The 7051-nt window shown below is 45.9% G+C and overlaps 1 pseudogene; it reads left to right on the plus strand.

The window, feature by feature from the left end:
- Positions 1–360: 360 nt before the first annotated feature.
- Positions 361–5895, plus strand: LOC120677953 (annotated as a pseudogene).
- The last annotated feature ends 1156 nt before the right edge of the window (positions 5896–7051 follow it).

A 7051-nucleotide genomic window follows, 5' to 3' on the forward strand; every position in this document is an offset into this window, starting at 1 on the left:
TCATTCTTTTAAAATATGCATAAGTTCTTTTGTTTAAGTGATTTAAACTGAATATATCGACATGATCAAAGTGCTAACAGATTTGGCAGATATAGTGTTTTCAAATATTTTTCGTGGGGGGTAGGCTTCAGTGTCCTGGTTGAGCATGTGAACAACATCGTCGTGGTCGTCCCGGCCGGTGTCACGACGATGGGCCTGCAGACGCTAAAAGATGGAAACAAAATATCTAGTGTTGGGCTCGGACAGAACTCACGTACGCGTACCAAACTCTGTTTCCTTCGTATTAATAGTCTCGTGCCTGCCTATAGCTAGCTGATTACGCCGTGAGTTGTAACAGATCGCGAGATACCCGCGGCAACAATGGCGTCCAGTCTCCCGCGGCCGGCGACGAGGACAGCGTCGAGGTGCACCCCGCGGACGGCGCGGGGCACGCAAGCGTTCGAGATCGCCGCCTACAGCCTCCACCGCGGCCTCGGCGTCGGCAACTTCATCCGGTCCGCTGCCTTCGACGTCGGCGGGTACAGCTGGTGCATCCGCTTCTACCACGACGGGTACAACAACGGCGAGGAGGATTCCAGGGACGACGGCGACGGTAACGTCGCGGCCTTCCTGGAGCTCCTGATCGAGGACGCCGAGGTGAGGGCGCTCTACGACTTCAGGCTCCTTGATCGCTCCACGGGCACGTCGTCGTCGGTGTTCAGCACGGCCGCGCCGCAGGTGTTCGACACCCTGGACGTTAGGGAGGACAACTACTTCGCTTGGGGCACAGACGAGCTCATGGAGAGGAGCGAGCTGGAAGAAGCGTCCGCCTACCTTGTAGACGACAGCCTCGTGATCGAGTGTGACGTCACTGTTATCATGGAGCCACAGGTGGAGAACACCATGGCGGCGTCTGATGTCGAGGTGCCTCCGTCGGACCTGTCGAGTAGTTTGGGGAAATTGCTGGAGATGGAGGAAAGAGCCGACGTGATCTTCAAGGTTGAAGACGAGGTTTTCCATGCCCACAAGGTCGTGCTCGCGGTGCGATCACCAATCTTCCTGGCGGAGCCTGACGAAGGACTCGTGCTGGAAAAAGGGAAAAAAATGCATTGTAATTGAGGACATGGAGCCTGCTGTGTTCAAGGCATTGCTTCACTTCATCTACACCGACACGCTACCTGCCATGGAAGGCCTCGATGGCGATGAAAAGAGTGAAACAGTTTGGCAGTTGCTTGTCGCTGAGGATAGGTATGCCATGAGCACGCTGAAGCTGATCTGCGAAGGAATCCTTTCCAAGAGCCTTGATGCCGCGAACATGGAGACCATGCTTGTTCTAGCTGACCAGCACCATTGCAGCAACCTCAGAGATGCTAGTGTTAATCATTTCGCCAATTGTCAAAGTAGAGCGGGTGGCTCGAAGTCAAGACGCAACAACATCAATGCGCGGAAAGATCATGGGGTAGCATGTTTTCATATTTGTGGGAGAAAGCAACCAATAAGTTGGGTGTGTTCTTGTTTATCATGAAATATATTATTTGTTGAAAGTACTCATGTCTGCTTTTTCGTAGATGTCTTTTATTTGGAGGAGACCAGTACGTAGGTTTTGCTAAATAACTTGTGTAATGTGCATGCATGCTGTCATGGATTAAACCAGTTGTGTAATGTCAATGCTAGTTCACAAGCTGTCTCTGAGAATTTTTATCTCCAGGCCAAGCTATGCATTTACCCTTGGAGTTTATGTTTTATTATTATTCAGCTCAGGGGCGTCCTGGCCAAACCGGGAGCCCAATGCGAAATATTAATATGGGGCCTAGTGGCCTAGTAAAATTAAACAATAGTAACAAGTAACAATAGAACATATATAATATATATAATGTATTACATATAAATAGGATATTTCAAGAATAACCGTACCTGTTCTTCATATTTTTTAGACTGATTTGCCAACGATATGGCTTGTAATGGAAAGAACAAAATTAATAGATGTATTTTAATCATCAACATAATTAAATGATGAACTAAGAAAAATAACACGATGCTCTTAAGTTTTACTTGTCGTTTAGACTCCGGTAACCGTCTGGGAGTTGCCGTGGCCCGTGGCCGTGCATCTGGCGACCGGCGTTGGCGAGTCGACTGTAAAGTTTTTAGATTTAAATAATCATTACACAGAACATTAAATATCACATAAGTTATAGTTACATAAATCAAAACTACTTTACACAGAGAGTTCTATTCAGATTCTGAGTCTCAAATTTTACCAGTATGATTATATCCCTAAATAGAAGTTCTAGTAAAAATTTTATATTTTTCCAGGCATAGGAACTACTTTCTTTATTTAGTGCATTTATCCTAACCAAAAATTATTTGGTCCAGTTGTGCTCAATTAAAAATTCTCAAACTTTTTCTATAGCATCTACGAACCAAAATAAGGGTACTGTAGAAGTTATAACCCCTAAAACTCAGTATAGCAACTTGAACAAATAACCCATTTAAACTAGGCCTATTTCAAGATCTATTTTAAAATCTAGGCTAGGAATGAGTATTGGTCCCACAAGTTTTGCACAAGCCTAGACTTACAACATGAAAAATACTAACCAAAACTTGCAGGCATCCAAGGAATGGATCTTGAGATCTAATTAAAGATGCATTTAACTTGTATTTAAAATAGAGCCATATACAGTAAGCAAAGAAAAGTTTATGTAACAAAAGATGTAGATCCACTTGTAGGGGTTCCAGAACAGTTGAGTTTGTATTTTTTTAATTTTTCTATAATTTTATATCGATTTTACAAGTTTACTGTTTTGAATTAAAAACTTGAAATAGAACTTCACGAATAGGTCCCTGCATTTAGCAAAAACCCCCTGGAAAGTTTTAAAACAATGCAATCGGGTCCCTGGCCAGGGAACAGACGCTGCGCGGCGGTTCATGGCCGATTCCGGCTAACTGGGTCGCCGGCGGTGAGGGGCTCGAGGTGGTAAAGCTTCACGGAGGCGAGAGCTACCTGTGGGTAGTCTTGGCTCGGGTTGAGGTGGTATGTAGCGGCGGCAGCGTCGCTCCAGCAGTCCTGGGCGAAGGTGAGCCGGTCGTGGAGCTTCGCGTGAGCTCAGGGAAGATGGTGGCGGGTTCAATTTGACGAGGTGAAGGCTAGAGGTGAGGGTTCCACGGTGCGCTAGGTCACGACGGCGACTACGGTGAATGGCAGTGGTGTTCTGGGCTCTGGACGAACATTGCATGGCAATGGCGGGGTCATCGAGCTGCACTGGAGCTAGAGCAAGGTTGCTACATGGATGGCTTGGGTCGGGGAGGGGCGGAGCTGTGCTGTCCACGGGAGCAGGAGCACAGCGGAGCTATGGCGGGCGGGCGGCGGCGTTCTGGAACTACAGCAGGTTTAGTTTGGGTTCTGGGCGCAGGAACGGAGTGCGGGAGGATGTGAGGGAGTTGCTGTGTGCCAAGGAAGTGAGGTGAGGAGCAGGGCTACAACGCGCGGAGGAAAATGGCCGGGCGGGAGAGAGCGCGGGAGAACACTGGCATAGTGGCCGGCACGCGCGCGGCGAGGCCACCGTGTGCGAGCGGCATGCCTGGCATGCGTCCTGGGCGACGGGACGTGACGTGGGCAGGCTCAGCGGTCAGTGGGCTGTCACAACGGGGCTAGCGGCTGGTGCAGCTGTGGTGGCGTGCGCGCGCGGCAAAACAGAGCGCATCGCGGTGGCGATAGGGCACTCATGCGATCATGGCGATGCGATGGGCGATCTTTAATGGGCGAGTGCAGGCGGGGGCAGTGGGCAGGCATCGCCGGCCACACGGCCGGCGAGCTCTGCTCGCCCGTCCCCTTCTCGACAGAGGAGGGAGAGAGAGGGAGGGGGGAGAGAAGGAAGAGTGCACAGTGATGTTTGACCTAGATTTTCTCAAAATACTCAGTTGAAACTCAAATAATTTTGAATGCGAAAGTTGTTCATCATGTCAAAATCTACAACTTTCATTTCAGGCACTTTTTCCTTTGAAGCTTCGTTTGAAAGTTAAAATTTAAAACATAAATGTAATTGAAATTACCCATACAGTTTGAATTTCAAATTTTCTCCAAATAGAATCTTGTCCCGAGATTCAACCGAATGACTAAGTGTGGAAAGTGCGATACCTTTGGTAGAGTCGAGAAAACTAGGGAAGTTTCGATTGAGGTAGTTTTTTGTTTCCTATGTGGCTTCTTCCTCAGTGTGATGACTCCATTGAACTTTGTACATTTTAACTACTTCTCGTCAAGTGCTTCTTTCTTTGTGATCAAGGACTCTGAGGGGATACTCAACATAGGAGAGATCTGGTTCCACCAAGATTTCTTGCTGTTCAACAATCTCGGAAGGAACTCTGACACACTTCTTGAGTTGAGAAACATGAAAGACGTCGTGTATGGCTGATAGTGGCGGAGAAAGTCGCACTCTATAGGCCACGGGTCCACATACTTCAAGGATCTCATAAGGGCCTATATAACGAGGAGCTAGTTTTCCTTTCACTCTAAATCATTGTATGCCCTTAGTTGGTGAAACCCAAAGATAAACGTGATCGCAAACTTTGAATTGTAATGGCTTTCTTTTTTTTATTGAAGTAGCTCTTTTGTATCGACTGGGCGGCCTTAAGGTTTACCTGAATTACTCTCACCTTTTCCTCTGCTTCAGTTACAAGATCAGGTCCGAATATCACTCATTCCCCGACTTGTGACTAGCTTAAAGGAGTACGACACCTGCGACCATACAAGGCCTCAAATGGTACCATTTTCAAACTCGCTTGATAGTTGTTGTTGTACAAGAACTCTGCTAGAGCTAGACATTTGTCCCAACTCTTGTCATAATGAATGACACAGGCTCTCAGCATGTCCTCTAAGATTTGGTTCACCCTCTCAGTTTGTCCATCGGTCTGAGGATGGTACGCTGAGCTTCAAACCAGTTTGGTGCCAAGAGATTCTTGTAATTTCTCCCAAAAGCGTGCAACAAACTATGCACCATGATCGAAGATAATTGTCTTTGGCACACCATGTAGGCAAACAATGCAATCCAGATAAATCTCAGCATATTGCTTGGCAGTGTAGGTAGTGTGTACCGGAATGAAATGGGCCGTCTTTGTGAGCCTATCAACAATAACCCAAATGGAATCATGCTTTCGGTCGGTGTTTGGCAGCCCTACAATGAAATCCATGCTTATGTCTTCCCATTTCCATGACGGTATGGACAGAGGTTGAAGTGTACCAGCTAATTTCATATAACTGGCTTTTACCCTTTGACAAGTGTCGCATTCCGCAACATATTTAGCAATTTCCCTCTTCATTCTAGTCCACCAAAAGTTTTGTTTTAGATCTTGATACATCTTGCTACTACCCGAATAAATAGAGAATTTAGAAAGATGTGCTTCATCTAGAATTTGCTTTCGGAGCTCATGATTTTTTGGGACGACTAGGCAACCTTCGAACCATAGAATTCCCCGATGATCTTGGCAGAAACTTTTATATTTTCCTTCCCCTTCAGAAAGTTTTTGTTTGATGATCCCAATACCTTTGTCTTGAGATTGTGCCATGATGATTTGATCATGAATAGTTGGTTCAATTGAGATATGATTCAAAGTACCTTGAGGAATCATTTCCAGGTTGAGTTTCCTCATCTCATGGCATAGGGTTTCGCTAAAGAATTCCGTGGATAGGCAATGGCAATGAACCTTATGGCTCAGTGCATCCGCTACTATGTTAGCTTTGCCTGGGTGATAGTGCACCTCAAGATCATAGTCTTTGATTAATTCTAGCCATCTGCGTTGTCTCATATTCAGGCTAGATTGAGTGAAGATATATTTGAGACTTTTTTGATCGGTGTAGATGTTGCATTTAGTACCCATAAGATAGTGCCTCCATATCTTCAGGGCATGAATGACGGCTACTAACTTGAGGTCATGGGTAGGATAATTCTGCTCATGGGGCCGAAGAGCTCGTGAAGCATAAGTAATGACCCGGTTTTCTTGCATGAGCACACAACCAAGATCAGTACCTGACGCATCACAATAGACGTCAAAGGGCTTGGCGTTGTCGGGTTGAGCTAATACAGGGGCTGTAGTTAGCTGCTCCCTCAAGGTGTGGAAAGCCTTTTCACATTTTTTATCTCACACAAACTTCACTCCTTTCTTCAATGGTTTAGTAACCGGCGATAATAACCGGCCAAACCAAGAAAACTGCGAATCTGATAGACCGAGGTAGGAGGTTTCCAGTCCATCACCTCTTGTACTTTGCTAGGGTCAATAGCTATGCCTGTGCTGGAAATAGTGTGACCCAAGAATTTTATGCTATCCAGCTAGAATTCACACTTGGAAAATTTAGCATACAATTGATGATCCCTGAGGCGTTGCAGAACAATGCATACTCGTACTGGCCAAGGAGCTTGTATTCGACCTAGGAAAAAGGGAGCTCTAGCGATGTGCCTCGCATGATCTTCCTCATTCTTGGAATAAATAAGGATGTCGTCGATAAAAACCACGATGAACTTATCAAGCTCAGGCATGAACATCGAATTCATGAGATACATGAAATAGGCAGGTGCATTTGTGAGGCCAAAAGACATGACTAAGTATTCATAAAGTCCATATCATGTGGAGAAAGCAGCCTTAGGAATATCGCATGGGCGAATCTTGATCTGATAGCCAGAGCGGAGTATAATCTTTGAGAACACCCTCGCTCTAGCCAATTGATCAAATAGAACATCAATGCAGGGAAGCGGGTATTTGTTTTTGATGGTCACCGCATTGAGAGGTCGGTAGTCCACACACAACCTCAAACTACCATACTTTTTCTTTACAAAGAGGGCCAAACAACCCCAAGGTGATGCACTAGGGCAAATAAAACCTTGGTCTAGAAGTTCTTGGAGTTGAAATTTTAATTCGGCCAACTCTTTGGGCGGCATTCTATAGGGTCTCTTTGAGATAGGTGCAGTGCTTGGCTGTAACTCAATAACGAATTCAATATCCCGATTTGGTGTTATTCCAGGCAAGTCATCCGGAAAAATATCGGTATACTCGCATACCACTGGGATTTCTTCAAGTTTGGATT

This window comes from Panicum virgatum, chromosome 6N (assembly GCF_016808335.1).
Source record: "Panicum virgatum strain AP13 chromosome 6N, P.virgatum_v5, whole genome shotgun sequence".
Lineage (NCBI taxonomy): Eukaryota > Viridiplantae > Streptophyta > Magnoliopsida > Poales > Poaceae > Panicum > Panicum virgatum.